This window comes from Monodon monoceros, unplaced genomic scaffold (assembly GCF_005190385.1).
Source record: "Monodon monoceros isolate NGI ecotype Baffin Bay Population unplaced genomic scaffold, NGI_Narwhal_1 Super_Scaffold_5, whole genome shotgun sequence".
Classification (NCBI taxonomy): domain Eukaryota; kingdom Metazoa; phylum Chordata; class Mammalia; order Artiodactyla; family Monodontidae; genus Monodon; species Monodon monoceros.
In genome coordinates this window covers 78,204,980-78,221,825 of record NW_021703782.1, presented here as the reverse complement: position 1 = coordinate 78,221,825, position 16,846 = coordinate 78,204,980, and the positions used below count along the sequence as shown (strand labels likewise).

General features: G+C 42.1%; 1 non-coding gene across 1 annotated transcript; it reads right to left on the bottom strand.

The window, feature by feature from the left end:
* Window positions 1-14,472: 14,472 nt before the first annotated feature.
* On the bottom strand, window positions 14,473-14,579 carry LOC114884905. The gene has a single exon (XR_003790966.1). It is a non-coding gene; the product is annotated as a U6 spliceosomal RNA (small nuclear RNA).
* Between the last annotated feature and the right edge of the window lie 2,267 nt (window positions 14,580-16,846).

Here is a 16,846-nt window from a genome sequence, read left to right as displayed (position 1 = left end):
AAAATACACTATCCTTGCCCTCAGGAATTAACTTCCTAGGAGGAACACAAAAATGGAAAAAAGCTCGAGGGTAGATACTGTTAAGTCTCTACAACTTCTCTTTTCAGTTCTGTCAGTTTTATTGCCTTTATTTGTTTTGAACCTTTGTTATTAGGATGGTGGTCATTCAGGCTTGTCCTCTCTTCTTGATGGATTAACACTTTTATCATTAGAATTCTCCTCTATCTCTTATAATAGACCTTGTCCTGAAGTCCACTTTAGCTGATATTAGTAATACTTCACTGTATGAATATAACCACATTTTACTTATCCACTCATCCATTGATAGACATGTGGGCCGCTGTCATGTTTTAGATATTATGAACAATGCTGCTATGAACATGGGTGTACAAATATCTCTTTGAGATGCCGCTTTCAAGGATTTTTGGTATATATCCAGATGTAGATTTGCTGGATCATATGAATTCCATTTTTAATTTTTTGAGGAACCGCCTTACTTTTTTCCATAGCAGCTGTACAATGTTAAGCCTTACTTTTTTCCATAGCAGCTGTACAATGTTAAATTACTACCAACAGTGCACAAGGGTTCCAATTTCTCCACATTCTTGCCAACACTTGTTTTTAATTTCTTTGATCGTAGCCATCCTAACGGGTATGAGGTGGTGTTTTGTAGTTTTGATTTGCATTTCCCTAATGATCAGAGATGTTGAGCATCTTTTCATGTGCTTATTGGCCATTTGTATATCTTCATTGGAGGGATATACATTCAACTTCTTTGCCCATTTTTGAGTTATGTCTTTTGGTTTTTTTGGTTGTTGAGTTTTACTTCTCTATATATTTTGGATATTAATCCTTTATCAGATATATGATTTGCAAATATTTTCTCCCATTCTATGGGCTGCCTTTTTACTCAGTTGATTTTGTCTTTTGATGCACAATACTTTAAATTTTTCATGAAAGTCCAGTTTGACTATTTTTTCTTTTGCTATCTCTGCCTTTGGTGACATAGCCAAGAAATTATTGCCAAATCCAATGTCATGAAGCTTTTATCCTATGTTTTCTTCTAAGAGTTTTATAGTTTTGGGTCTCACATTCAGGTCTTTGATCCATTTTGAGTTAATTTTTGTATGTGGTGTTAAGTAAGGGTCCAATTTCATTATTTTACTTGTGGATATTCAGTTTTCCCAGCACCACTTGTTGAGTAGACTGAACTTTCCCCATTAAATGGTCTTGGCATCCTTTTCAAAAATCATTTGACCATATGCATATGCAACGGTTTATTTCTGGGCTCCCTGTTTCATTCCATTAGTCTATACATTAGTCTTTATGATAGTAACATAAAGACTAACTTTGATTACTGTGGATTTCTAGTAAGTTTTGACATCAGGAAATGTGAGTCATCCAGCTTTGCTCTTTTTCAAGATAGTTTTGTCTATTTGGGATCCCTTAAGATTTCATATGAATTTTAGGATGGGTTTTTCTATTTTGGCAAAACATCATTGAGAGTTTTTATAGAGATTGCATTCAATCTATAGATTGCTTTGGGTAGCATTGACATCCTAATAATATTAAATTAAGTCTTCCAATCTATGAACATCGAAAGTGTTTCCATTAATTCTTCTTTCAGTAACATTTTGTAATTTTCTTTGTACCAGTCTTTTACTTTTGGTTAATTCCTAAGTATATTATTCTTTTAGATGCTATTGTAAATGTCATTTTCATAATTTCCTTTTGAGATTGTTCATTGTTAATGTATAAAAATGCAACTAATTTTTGTATGTTGACTTTATAACTTGGTACTTTGCTGAATTTATTAGCTCTAACAGTTGTGTGTGTGTAATCTTTAGGATTCTCTACATATAAGAATATATCATGTGCAGAGATAATATTACCTCTTCCTTTCCAAGTTGGATGTCTTTTGTTTCTTTTTCTGCCTAATTGCTCTATCTAGACATTCTAGCATTATGTTGAATAGAAGTTGTGAAAGTAGGCATCTGTGTCTTTTTCCTGATCTTAGAGGAAAGGCTTAAAGTCTTTCACCAATGTGTATGTTTGCTGTGGGTTATCATATATGGTTTTTATTATGCTGAAGTAGTTTCCTTCTATTCCTAGTTTGTTGAGTGTTTTTAAAAGGGTGTTGAATTCCGTTGAACGCTTTGTGTGCATCATTTGAGATGATCATGTGATGTATTACACTGATCAATTTTCACATATTGAACTATCCTTGCATTCCAGGAGTAAATCTGACTTGGCCATGGTGTATAACCCTTTTGATATGCTGCTAAATTTAGTTTGCTAATATTTTATTGTGAGTTTTTGCATTAATGTTCATAAGGGATATGGATCTGTAGTTTTCTTGTAGTGTCATTGTCTGGCTTTCATTTTTCCTGGCTATTCTTGCAATATTATCCTCTCTTATGAATTTAGAATCAGTGTCTAGTTTCCAAAAGTATCTTTTTTTGTTGTTATTGTTGATTTGATTTTGTATTAGCTATAGGGTGATCTTTATTTGTCATTTCCCCTCAAATTAGGGAAAGATTATGCTTAAGAGAAGTGAGATGGTTCTATTCGTTCTGGTTTTTGACTATTAGGTTTGTATGTTAGTTTCTATTTTTTTTTTACCATCTTTATTGGAGTATAATTGCTTTACAATGGTGTTAGTTTCTGCTTTATAACAAAGTGAATCAGCTATACATATACATATATCCCCATATCTCCTCCCTCTTGCGTTTCCCTCCCACCCTCCCTATCCCACCCCTCTAGGTGGTCACAAAGTACTGAGCTGATCTCCCCGCGCCATGCGGCTGCTTCCCACTATCTATTTTACATTTAGTAGTCCATGCCACTCTCTCACTTCATCCCAGCTTACCCTTCCCCCTCCCCGTGTCCTCAAATCCATTCTCTACATCTGTGTCTTTATTCCTGTCCTGCCCCTAGGCTCTTCAGAACCTTTTTTTTTTTTTAGATTCCATATATATGTGTTAAGCATACGGTATTTGTTTTTCTCTTTCTGACTTACTTCATTCTGAATGACAGTCTCTAGGTCCATCCACCTCACTACAAATAACTCAATTTTGTTTCTTTTTGTGGCTGAGTACTATTCCATTGTATATATGTCACATCTTCTTTATCCATTCATCTGTCGATGGACACTTAGGTTGCTTCCATGTCCTGGCTATTTTAAACAGAGCTTCAATGAACATTGTGACACATGACTCTTTTTGAATTATGGTTTTCTCAGGGTATATGCCCAGTAGTGGGATTGCTGGGTTGTATGGTAGTTCTATTTTTAGTTTTTTAAAGAACCTCCATACTGTTCTCCATAGTGGCTGTATCAATTTACATTCCCACCAACAGTGCAAGCCAAAAGTACCTTAGTGATACTTTTATTGGGAAATTTATAGCTTAATTTAGGAATAATTTTGTCAATGAGTTGAAAACTCAACCTAAAAATCCTGGTTTTCAGGCTTCCCTGGTGGCGCAGTGGTTGAGAGTCCGCCTGCCGATGCAGGGGACGCAGGTTCGTGCCCCGGTCCGGGAAGATCCCACATGCCGCGGAGCGGCTGGGCCCGCGAGCCATGGCCGCTGAGCCTGCGCGTCCAGAGCCTGTGCTCCGCAACGGGAGAGGCCACAACAGTGAGAGGCCCGCGTACCGAAAAAAAAAAAAATCCTGGTTTTCATATATACTACTAAAATAATAAAGGTCATTATAAAAATTAAATTAATACATAAGTATGTAAAGGCTAAAAATTAAGAAGGTCCTCTTAAAATATTTCCTTATCATCACCGCCTCCTAACTTCCCTTCACTGAGGCAATTTTTACAAACAGTTTGATAGTATCCTTTCATACTTAGCCATACATTTACAAGCTTTTATGTGTACATCCACACGCAGGGTTTTTCTGGTTTTGTTTTGTATGTATATGGGATCATTAGTAATAAAGGAGCCATAATAGATACTCAGTGTATATCAATGTATTGTAATCCTCTATGGATGCACATTCGCATTGTTTTTTTCTTCCACTAATAAAGCTTGATCAAAGTCTCGTGCATACTTTTCCACATTTGTTTATTTAAGTAGAATTTCTAGAAAGGAATTGCCAGAGAGAAGGTAATGAATGCATAATTTAAAAATTTGAAGATACCAAGTTATCTTCAGAGAACAGCAGTGATAGTCCCAACAACGATACAGGATGGGACTTTTTTCACACGCTCTCCTAAGTACTAAACGCACAAATCTTTTTTAATTTTTGCCACTCTGTATATATGAGATAACATCTAGTTCACAGTATGTCTATAAGGGTCACATATGTTAAAGGACCTCTCACGTTGCCTGGCTTACTGTCAGCATTCTTTTTTTTTTTTTTTTAAAGCAGCCCAATCTGACAGTAAAATACATGCAAGGGCAATAAAATGTCTGGGAATCTTAATGAACACAATTTACCATCAGACTTCGTTGAGGCCGTAAAGAAAAAAACCCCAACCCCAATATTGCAAGGACAACATTTCCAACGTGTATGGTCTGAAGGGATGGATCAGCTCTAATGATAACTGGGTGTTGAGTTCTGAAGAAGTGGGGTGTTCCCTTTTAAAAATAGTCTTCCCCCCCCCAACCCACCCCCCAAAAAAACAACCGAACTGCGTTCCCCAGCCTGCCTTTGTCTCCGGAGCCACGCCGAGCTCCCGACACCTCCCGCCGCGGAAGGCCCCTTACGGACTTCCTTGTCTCCTCTTCACATGGGGAAGGTCGGCTTCTTTCTGCCGTCGGAGGCGCCGGGGCCGGTGTACCTAAGGGTTCGGGCTGTCCGTCCGAGCGTGCACCTGGGAGCCCGGAAGCCGCACGGACCTTGCTCTTTTCTGACATTGTCCAACCGAAGTCCGCAACTCTTCCACGTTTCCCATTCTGTTCATTGGAAGACTGGTTCTGGAGACTGCAGGCTTATTTGACCTGCGGCACGGAATGCGGAGCGAAGTGCCAGACTTCTCAGTCCCCAGCTCTTGGAGACGCCGCCACCGGGACTGGACGTGGCGCGGTGTCGGACCCAACTGCCGTCACATGGATGGCATTTTCGGTTCAGCGTCTTTAGCCTGGATTTTGGCTTAATTCAACCTAAACAGCGTCTTGGAATTTTATTTTTTTCCAAAGCCTACGAGGTCCCGCGAAGGGAATTCGCGTTGGAGAGGGAGCCCGGTGTCACCGAAGAGGGAGCTGGGCGCCGTGAGGGTGGGGAAATCCTTCAGGTCCAGCCAGCGGTGGGACACTACCTCGCGGGCTCGCCTCTCACCTAGCTCAGACCTCAGGCAGTCGTAGTTGTGACTGGTGGAATGAGGCGGAAAACCCGCTGGTCTCCACCACAGCGGGTCTGGATTGGCTTCGGCACACAGTCGCTTTTCTGTAGTCCAATCCTAGAGTCGCTTAGTGATAAATCCCGCTTTAAAAGGCGTTTGATAACAGTTTTACGTGTTGTAAGGCATACGGTGATTGGCTGCAGGGCTCACGGATTCGCTCGGTAGTAAACACAGCGAGGCTCCTGGGACCGCGGATTGGTCAGTGTTCCCGGGGCCGAATAAATTCCGCCGGATTCCGCGCGCTGGCTGGCGGCACATCCACCCTGGCCCCGCCGCTTCCGCTTCTGATTGGCTGTAGCGCGGCCGGAGGGGAGGAGAAAAGCCGCGGAGTAGGCGATCTCGTGTTGCGTCACTTCCGTTTACTGTGGGCAGCTGCCGTGGTATTCTCAGAGTGCGGCGGCGAACGGGCTGAAGCAGCCGGAGGACGAGAGGCGGGGTGGGCGGAAGGGGGGGGAAATCCCATCACTGGGGCGCCAGCCTGGACGTTCCCGCCTCCTCCGACACTGTCGGGTCCGATCGGAGAAGGGTCACCGCCTCCTCCAGCGAGAAGGGGGGCGGAGTCCGGCTCAGGTGAGGCAACCCTGTCAGCGCGAGGCGTGGTAGCGCGCGCGGGCGCGCTCACGTGGAGACAGTTGGGCTCTGGGGGAGCTGGATGGGCGGCGCGAGCAGGGTCTAGTCCAGGCGTCGGGGCGCGCGCAGACGCGTACCGGTTCTCCTCCATCCCCCCACCCCCGCCTACCTTGTCAGTCTTTCTGAGGTGGTATTGTTACCCTCGGAACGGAGGGGCCAGGCGGGTGGAAGGCGTGTTCTTCTGCGCAGGCGTCCCCCGTGTCCTGACGCCAGGCTGTCGGTCCAGCCGGTGGGGCGGGGCTCTTGCCCCCTCGGATCTGCGGGCCGGCGACGTTGGTTACTGGGATCGGGTGGGGAAGGCTTGGGACCAACAGCCTGGCGGGGTGAATAGAGGATCTGCGGGATGGGGTCGGGTGGCTCTCTTGCCCCCATCCTGGGTCTGTTTGAGCGACGAGGTTTCATTTACACCAGAGCAAGGCCGAGGCGGTCTGGAATCGGGAACTGGAGGCTGACCCTTGGAGGGGTGGAGCCAGTGTTTTGGAATGCCCCAACTTATCAGAGGACTACAGTGTTTATAGGCTATTATTGAATGGCCTCTGCTTCCAGGCTTCGTGCTAGGAGCTGTGGGGGATGCAGTGGTAAGAACAGCGTTCTGCCCTCCTCCCCTTGTTTGGAGGACACGCAGATTTATACTTAAATACTAACCTTAGGCAGTGAGTTAAGGGGGGTCGAAGGTTAGTTTTTCTTCTCTTCCAAAAAAGGTCGTTTGTTATTAAGTCAGTGTGCATTCTGGCATCGTGGAGGGTACTGTGGAAGCTAATTTCTGAATAGGACACAAATCCTAAATATTTAGTTTGGAGGAAAATTTTTAGGTAAAGGCGCAGTGAAATCTTGAGTACTAAGTACTATGGTTGGGTTCTGGTTAATTTTAATGAATTGAAGTAAGAAACTCTTCACCTTCAAGAACTGAAGCAGAAATATTTCCGAAATATGTTCATACACTTTTCAGTTGTAGTTGGTAGAAGATATTACATACATTAGGATCTTTCTTTAGAGGTTGAAGAGAATGCTGTGCCTTAGACATCACTGTTGATTTGTTATCCTTGTAGGGGCTGTTGTGCCTTAGATAATTTAAAAAAGGTGGGCTAGGTGCCTCACCGTTTTCTGGAGAGTGCATTCAGTGTTGTGATTTTGGTGGTGAGGTTGATAAGCTAAAGGATTAGCGGAGGGGGAAAAAGACCAGGTGGGGAGAGGAGAGAGAATTTTAGAGAAAAGCCCCTAAACCAAGGGAAGGCCTCCTACTATTACTTTAGTCCCCTCTGGAAATCCCAGAAAACTTGGGAAGACTGGCCTCACCACCACTGTCAGCTTGGTGACCTGCCAGGTAAGACTAACTCGTTGAGGACCTGTTCGGGCTCTTGCGTTTTGCTAAGTAAATGAACCAGGACTTTTTAAAGAGTCCTGAAGTCAGCATGTTTTCTTGATTTGCTTTTTCTCTCCTAAAAGTTGTGTCAAAACATGGTATAGTTAGCTGGGGATACTGGCAAGCTGTATTCTTCCTATTTGAGGTGTCTAGCAAAATTCTGAAAGAGATAAGATTTGGAAGAAAAGCATCTTAGAGTGGGGTGTTTTCCTAAGCTTAGGGGTCAGTGCTCTCAAAAGAGACTTTGTCGTAAGGCTATATCACAAGTAGTTGAAGTTATTTAAAAAAAATCAGTTGGATACAAAATGCATGTAAATGTTTAGTATTTAAAGTATTTAGCATGAATTATGTTGAATTGGAGTTCTTTAGCGTGGGTAAGACTTAAAAATAGCTTGTATACAGTGAGAAATGACAAAGTTTGCTGTAGTGCTGACAGAATCTTGAATCTGCCTCAGTTTCTCCTTGGAAAGGGAAAAGAAAAACCCAAGGTATTGATTCCATGTTAGTCTTCAACTTTTATTTTTTTAATATAAATTTGTTGTAAACAAATACTTTTCCTGTTTGTCAGTTTTAAGCATATGAGTTCTCTTTGACTGTACTTAACATTTCTCAAATATGGATGTTGTCTGGTAGAGCCAAATTTTGTTAGTGTAGCAGGTGGGATGGAATGTAACACCACACCACACCTTTTGTCTAAGTATGAGGTGAACTCATGCTAAAAGACCAGCTGTTTCTGAGTGAACTATTCTTACAGTTGTTTTCATCATTGTCATTACTGAACAGTGGCTTTTAATCTCCAGATTCCAATTTTGGGAGGTGCCTTTCATTTGATTAATTATACATCTATTTACTAAAAGCTTTGATTTATCTTTCTGACTGCTCAGATTAGGAATTGTGTTGGAGTACTGACATTTTATTGTAATATAGATAGATTACTGTCTTAGTATCTAAGATTATTTTATCTGTACATAATTTTCCTTGTGATATTCTAACATACTTGAATGATATGTTTAAGGTTCCAGTATTTCCTTGATTCTAAACCACATTTTGTTCACATTTTAATCTTGAGGACAGGATGCCATAAGTAAGCATTATACCATAGCTTAACTGGCATTGTTTTTCCCCCCCAATGTTACATGAGATAATGTTGCACTTGATAATCACTGGCATCTTAGATTTAATGAAACTTGGTGCAATTAAAAGACTTTTGTATCCAACTAATTCGTTGTTAATTGTAAGCAATTAATTTTCCAAATCTGCACTCTGAAGAAAGTTTGCTATTGAAAGGAATCCTATTGGAAGTAATATTTTTTCCTTATTGAGAGGGGAATTAACGAACTGTTTTGTTTCTTTGACAAATTTTAAAGGATGATTGAGTGCTGGGTCTGCTTTTTGGAAACTGTACTTGGTGTTTTGTTACCTTGTATACTTGATAACAGTTTACAAATGCTTTATTTCCAGCTTAAGTTTAAAATGATTAGGGTGAATTGTTCCCCCCTTTCTTCCATATATGATATTGTTAACTTGGTGTAATTAATTTTTCAGTACATCTAAATTAGTTATAATTTAAAATCTACTCAGCTGTCTTCCTCTAAAAATATAAGACCTTCAATTTTAAAGGTCTTTGAAATACAAGTCCTTCTGTTTTAGTCTACAGAGAGGATTTGAGGAAGGAGGACAGGGAGAAGAAAACCCACTGTTCTGGGGTTCAGTTTTGAGAGGAATGTACAGATGGTACAAAAATCTAAACACATGTAGTAACATACACTGTATTTTATTTTGAGTAGAATGTCAAAAGCAACTTAGCAGGTGAAGTATCAGTCACTTGCGGAACACTATTGGTTTGATAAATGATTCAGAAGTGAAGGAATATACTACTTTGAAGGTAAACTAGGTATAAGAAATGAATTAAATCCATTTTTCATCTTCTCTCCTGGAAAGGCACCATCAATAATTGTGTCTCCAATGCTTCAGCATGGCTTTCTTCTTGATAGAAGTTTAGTTTTTTTCCTTAAGAAATACATATCTTGATCTGTCAGGGGTGCAAGGCAATAAAAGCTATTTTTAAAAATTGCTGAAAAGGTTGTGTGTGGTGGAGGCAACTGGGATGTGTGTCAGGCAGCATTTTCTAAATAATAGAGGGAAAATATATTTAGGCTTTTAAAACATGTTAAAATATAGTCTTAAATATATAAACAGCTAAAAGAAGCCATTGATGGATGGTTTCTATAGATTTTTGGGTACCTTTGTGAAGTTTGTATGCTCTTTAGAGCGTTAAGTGGCTACAGATGTTCTTTTATCTGGACAATCAGCTGGCTGGCTAGTCATTTTAAGTTTTAGGAAAATGTAGTACCCGAGACAGGGAAATTTGTAGAACAGTTACAGTGCAAGTGTAAAGTTCTAAATAGGATAAAGCAGTGAAGTTTGTCATAAATTATTATTATTATTATTTTTTTGCGGTACGCGGGCCTCTCACTGTTGTGGCCTCTCCCGTTGCGGAGCACAGGCTCCGGACGCACAGGCTCAGCGGCCATGGCTCACGGGCCAAGCCGCTCCGCGGCACATGGGATCTTCCCGGACCGGGGCACGAACCCGTGTCCCCTGCATTGGCAGGCGGACTCTCAACCACTGCACCACCAGGGAAGCCCCTGTCATAAATTATTTTGAAGTTGAAGTGCAGTGCTGTCAGACTCTCATGAAACTGACTGTCTTGGGCATGCCCATCTATCAGATGGCATTCTGCCGGTGGGCCACCACCTTGGCTGACCACCTCCCTGACAGGTTTGGGCAGACCAGGATCTTCCCCTTATTACAGGTGATCCTGCCACCAGGAATGCATTCTGTCACCCAGCCCCTCTTCTCCCCAAGGCTCTGCTCCCTGATTCTTGTTTGGCACCAGCCTCATGGAAGGCAGGGTTGGGAGGAGCCAGTGGTAAGGAGCAGTGGGAGGAGAAGGCAAAGCTTATCTTGCATCCTGCTGACCTTCTAAACTGGGGTCTGTTAGCACTGGTGAAGGCTTGGCAGTGTGGTCTGTGGTGGTGGTGGCGGTGGCGTGTAGCATTGGTAATAAGGGAGGATTTGAGGAAGAAAAGAGATGAAAAGCCCCTCCTGCCAGCTCTTCCAGAATCCTTGCTCTAATTTTCACTCCCTTAGCTGTTATTTTACACACCTGTCTTTTCACTCAGTTCCAATCCTTGACCCTGACCCTGCTTTTCAGCTTCATCCCCTCATTGCCTCCAATTGCCTGATCCTTATTCCTAGCCTTTGCTCACACTAGTAATTGCTTACTGTCTCTCCACTGAATATCCTGTCATCAGCCACCGGGCCCATGTCTTCCTGGGGGCTACTCCCATTACTGCAAAGTGAAGTTTTGTGGATGGACCTAGGATCATATCTCTTATCCTTCACTTGCTGTACTAGTTGGGTGATGTTGGCCCTAGGCATGGGGAAGACAGTCACTGCTTGATCATCATCCATAAGAGAGAATATATGTAAAATACCTACAGGACCTCGCTCTTAGTAGGCATTCAACCCTTTCATCCAACTAATCGAAGTATAGTGGTAAGTGTGGTGCAGTGTTACTTACACTGCACAGGTGCTTTGACCTGTTTGCTAACATAGTAACAGGTTAAAGGCATACTTTGTGAGTGGTCTTGGAAGGTAATATTGCTGAGATAATGCTAAGTGATTTATTTTGCAAACTTGAGTAGCACAGTATATGTATAAATCAAAGGCTGCCTTTACGCTAAAGTCCCATTTATCCTATATTTTTAAAGAATGAGATTGCAGGGAATTCCCTGGCGATCCAGTGTTTAGGACTCCGTGCTTTCACTGCCGAGGGCCCACGTTCAGTCCCTGGTTGGGAAACTAAGATCCTGCAAGCCATGCAGTGCGGCCAAAAACAAACAAAAAACAACCACCCCCCGAAACCGAAACAAAACAAAAAAAGAAAGAGATTCCACATACATGCGCTTTCTATATATGTAAAAATTTAGGGCTAATAGCCCCAGTACGTGCTGCTGGGCCCCTTTTTTCCCTTAGTGCATCAGCTGTCTCTTTTTGCAGCTTAATTAATTAATTTAAGAAATAATTATTAAAAAAAGACTATGTGAGGGCTTGAGGTACTTCCCTATGAGGAAATCTTTCATACATAGGCTTTGACCTTTATTTTGGATATTCTGAGACTTTTTCTTTCTGGCTTTTGGCTGATTGTAGGGATAGTTGTGACTCTCAGAAAAATGACTGTTGGGTAATACGGTGTTACATTTCACCTAAATACAAAATTCATTCAAGATAATTTACTGAGTTGTATATCAGGCACTTTGGAAGAGAGAGAGAAATTATAGTCCCTGGAGTCAACAAGAAGTTTTAGTAGAAGCATTTTGACTTTGCACTAGAATATAAGTAGGTCACTAATAACTTTTCTTATTCAAGCTGAATTATGAAGTTTTAGGTCAGCTAATCCCTAGGAATTTTTTTAAAGAAATTTATGTATTTATTTATTTTTGGCTGTGTTGGGTCTTCGTTGCTGTGCACGGGCTTCCTCTAGTTGCGGCAAGCAGGCTTCTCATTGCTGTGGCTTCTCTTGTTGTGGAGCATGGGCTCTAGGCGCACGGGCTTCAGTAGTTGTGGCACACGGGCTCAGCAGTTGTGGCTCGTGGGCTCCAAAGCACAGGCTCAGTAGCTGTGGCACATAGGCTTAGTTGCTCCACGGCATATGGGATCTTCCTGGACCAGGGCTCAAACCTGTGTCCCCTGCATTGGCAGGCGGATTCTTAACCACTGCAACACCAGGGAAGTCCAGCCCTAGGAATTTTGAACTGGAAAACAAGCTGGTAAAGTGGGAGAGCTGGAGGGTAGGGTGAGATGGTAAGGGCTTCTGGCATTAGCTTGACATCCCCAGTCATGCTCACTTTTAGTCATTGATGGATTTCCTTTTTTTAAAAAAGATTTATTATTTATTTATTTTATTTATTTTTGGCTGTGTCGGGTCTTAGTTGCGGCACGCAGGATCTTTTGTTGTGGCACGTGGGCTTCTCTCTAGTTGTGGCATGCAGGTTTTCTTTCTCTAGTTGTGGCGTGCAGGCTCCAGGGCACCGTGGGCTCTGTAGCTCTGGTGCGCAGGTTCCAGGTCATGTGGGCTCTCTAGTTGAGGTGCTCGAGCTCAGTAGTTGTGGCTCGTGGGCTAAGTTGCCCCACAGCATGTGGGATCTCAGTTCCCTGACCAGGGATCAAACCTGCGTTACCTGCATTGTAAGGCAGATTCTTTACCGCTGGACCACCAGGGAAGTCCTGATTTCCTTTTTAGTACACTTAATCTGTCCAATTTCTGAGCTGCCCTGACACAGCAGAACCAGAGAGACTATAAAATTAGTCATGCTGACAGATGTGGTAGCTGGGGTTAACCTTGGGCGCTTGTGTGCCTACCTAGTCCCACTTAGTTGATCAGACCAGAATATGGATGAATGTTCTAGGACTCCAGGACTTGTAACCCCATCAAAAATCCTAGCCTGCTTGACTGGGACCTTGCCTAGTTTTGTTCTCTTACATTTATTTTCACTTACGTCATCTCTACAAGTGGAAGCAAAGTTCTGTTTAGTTATTTTTCTGCTAGGGTTTTATCTAGATTAGGGATATTGAACGTTAAGAGTTCTTAGAATGTTAAGATGCTTCTTGTAGGTGTAGCCTTGGCAGGTCCTGCCTGGCAGACCAGCAGCAAATCACTTGATATGTTGTAGACGATGTTTGAGTATGGGTGTACATTTCTTTATGAACTAAGTATATTATTGAAAAGCATGTGGGTAGGTCAATATATAAGTCAAACAGTTTAAAATGTGCTATTAACTGGCTTGTTCCCCTAGAACACAAATGAACTTTTTTATTAGTCTAAGTAAAGCACTATTAGGAAAGTAAATCTTTTGAGAAAAGTCAACTCTTGATTATTCATGTTAATGTAATAAGCAGTGGTATAAGTGTATTTTCTTAATTATATTTAGTTTGCAAATTTCTAAAACTCTGTTCCTGCATAAAAAATATTGTAGTGTACACTTGCTTTGGGTCAAAGTTACAAATTGATAGATTACTTGCTGTATATCCTCCTGCCATATAGGCTCATAGTCACATTTTGAAATCTTTTAAAGAGACCTGGGGCTTCCCTGGTGGCTAAGTGGTTAAGAATCTGCCTGCCAATGCAAGGGACACGGCTTCGAGCCCTGGTCCAGGAAGATCCCACATGCCGCAGAGCAACTAAGCCCGTGTGCCACAACTACTGAGCCTGTGCTCTAGAGCCCATGAGCCACAACTGCTGAAGCCCGTGTGCCTAGAGCCCGTGCTCTGCAACAAGAGAAGCCACCACAATGAGAAGCCTGCGCCCCGCAACGAAGAGTAGCCCCCACCCGCTGCAACTAGAGAAATCCCGCGTGCAGCAACGAAAACCCAACGCAGCCAAAAATAAATAAAAATTTTTAAAAATTATTAAAAAAAGAAAAAGAGACCTGAAGCTTTTCCCCTTGGTTTGAAGGCTTCAAACAGGCAGCTTTTGGTAAAACACTTATCTTCTCAGCATGAACTCTTTTATAGCTTTTAGACTGGATCTCTGAGTTTGCTAGAGATGCTTGTGAGTTTTGAATAACCATGATCTTGATTCATGATTCCCTTCCATCACAGTGGAGAGTAACACATTTCATACCTCTCAAACTAACTGAATTTTAAAAATACACTTTCTAGATCCAAAACTGTTTCAAGATAGCCATGTTGTTTAGATTTTTTTAAGATTGCGATTTGAACTTCACTGTGTGACAGAGATCCAGCATGAACCAGGTTAAAGTAAAAGGGGAATTTGTTGGCTCATGAAATAGAAGGTCCTAGGGTCATGCTAACTACAGTCATGGCTGGATCCCATGGTCTTGATGTCATCAGGACATTGTCTTTGGTATTGCTTCCTTCTTTGTTGGCTTCATTCTCAGATAGGCAAAAATTGCCACCATCAGTGTTAGACTTACATCTCTCTCACAGCTTGCAATCTGGGTGAAGAGAATATCTATTCTATTCTGTTCTCGCTCTCTCTTTTGAAACAGTCAATCCATCATTTCTCTCCTGTAACACTGGCACTGATAAGGATCCCAGTGAGTGAGAAATACGGAACATTTCATGAATTTGCTTGTCATCCTTGCGCAGGGGCCATGCTAATCTTCTCTTTATGGTTCAAATTTTAGCACTTGTGGTGCAGAAGGGAGCAAGAGATTCTTTCTTGATGGTATCAGCAAAAGTCCCCAGGGCAGACTCTAATTGCCGTGGCTTGGCTCACATATCCTTCTCTGAAACAATCATTGTAATCGAGGGAAGTGGTTAAGAAATTAGCCAGGCCTCTCTAGATCATTTGGAGGAACCGAAGATCATCTGGAACTCAGAGGTTTGGGGGCAGTCTGATCTTTTCCAGCTGGACTAAGAATGGGTAGAAAGTGATTTACCCCAAGGACATTAGTGGACAGACCAAAAGAAAAAAAAAGGTGTCCCTTGGAGATAGTATTTGAATATTGATTTGTGGGGCGATGTTAACAAGTTTTACATTGTTTCAGTTATTTATTGCTATGTAACAAATCACTGGAAAGCTTAATGGCTTAAAACCACAAAAAGCATTTTATTATTATCTCTAAGAGTTCTAGGGGTTGACTGGGCTCAGCTAGCTGATTCTCTCTTGGGGTCTGTTACGTAGTCAGATTGTGTGTGGGGCTGAAGTTAACTTGAAGTCATGTCTGGAGGCAGGTGTTGACTGTCAACTAGATTTCAGCTGCGCTTCCTCACAGAATGGTTGTTGGGTTCTAAGAGAAAGCCAAAAAGACCAGGTGAAAGCGGTGTCACTTTTTATGACCTAGCTCACAAGTAGTCACATAGTGTAACTTTTGCCATAGTCATAGACTTGCCTGGCTTCAAGGGGAGTGGACGTAGACCCCCACCTCTTCATGAGAGGAGTGTTGATGTCAGATCGTAAGAAAACATGCAGTATGGGAGACCTTCATGTGGCTAGCCAACTTGGAAAATGCAATCTGCTATACACGTTGACTTATTTCAAGTGACCAGTTTTTATAAAGAACATGAAATATAAATTAGGCTATGCCAGTTCTTGGGTTGTCCTTATATTGACCAGTTTCTTTGTTGCCTAATGTATCACATAGTATCACCAAAAAATTCTCCAGCATTCTTTCTCTCTTCCTAATAGCACTCTGATTTCTTTGTTGTGAATTATCTCCATCCCCTTCATGTATAATCTTGTTAGGTGGATAAATCAGCAATCAGCCTTCCATCACAGAAGGAAAAATAGATCCTTCCTCTTTCTTCCCCAGCACAATCACAGGTAGGGGTGGGTGGGTCCCTAAGTTCAGCTATATTAGAAGCTCTCCCTGGAACTTTGAATCTTGAGCATGTGATGTCCATAACTGAGGGAACTGTTGGAGCCCATTTATTGCAGGGGCAGTAGCCCAAGGAGACCCTTCCTACTGTACCAGTGTGATTGTGGATTTTGCTTCCTAGCCCTTCCAAGCTCCTGCTGTCTGGTTCTTCAGCCTCCCAAGTCTTTGAGCTCTCAGATGGCTTTCACTCAAGTAAACCAGAGTTGAGTGCTGTTGGTTGTGTACAAGGCCTTAACTGACAGACCATCATAACTACAGTTAGCTGTATTTTAATACCCAAATTAATTAAATTTCTTTAGTTATCCCAGAAAACTCAATTAAGAAAGTATGTTATGGTAAATTATTTTGTTAATGACTTGTTAAAACAGTGATTACTAACTTTTACTACAATGGGGCCTCTTAATGCTAAGTGGCCTCTTAGAATCAAAGAAAGGAATTGGGATTTCTCATTGACCTAATAATAGTTTGGGGACAGCAGTGGGAGATTGGGGATAAAACATATTAAGTATGTTTACAAAAATATCCTTTACAACAGACAGTGTCATCTGTTTATCCATATGGTTACATAGCACTTTATTCTTTAGTATCACCAAGTATACATAGCAGATACTGCCTGTGCCCTGACCAGATCCCCTTGATCCTTTTTACTGCTTCTGTGCACCAGTTATGCAACTTTGAGTGAATCTTTGCTTCTAATGGCTTGTGTCTGTGACTCTTTTGAGGACTGTCTTTGAGGACTGTCTTTGAGTGACTGGCTTCACTTTGTGCATAGGCCCAGAGAGCTTGAAGTACTCCATCTCCCTGGAGAGGTTCTTAGCTGTTGACTGACTAACGCAAGGGCTATGAAAGACCAGTTCCCTTGCCTTGAGACAGCTCAAACTCAGTTACTTATACTCCAGAGTTCCCCTGCTGGACCAGGCTAAAGCTGGGATTTTGCCCCAGATTGCTCCCTTGCTTGGCCGCTGCTGCTTCTCTCTACTGCTTCCCATTCCCAGTTTCTCCTGGGAGCACTTCCTTGATAAGTCAGATGTACCTGAATCCTCTTAGGTAGGGTTTCCCACAAGCAGACCCTAAGACAGTATGACACTAAGCCTTTT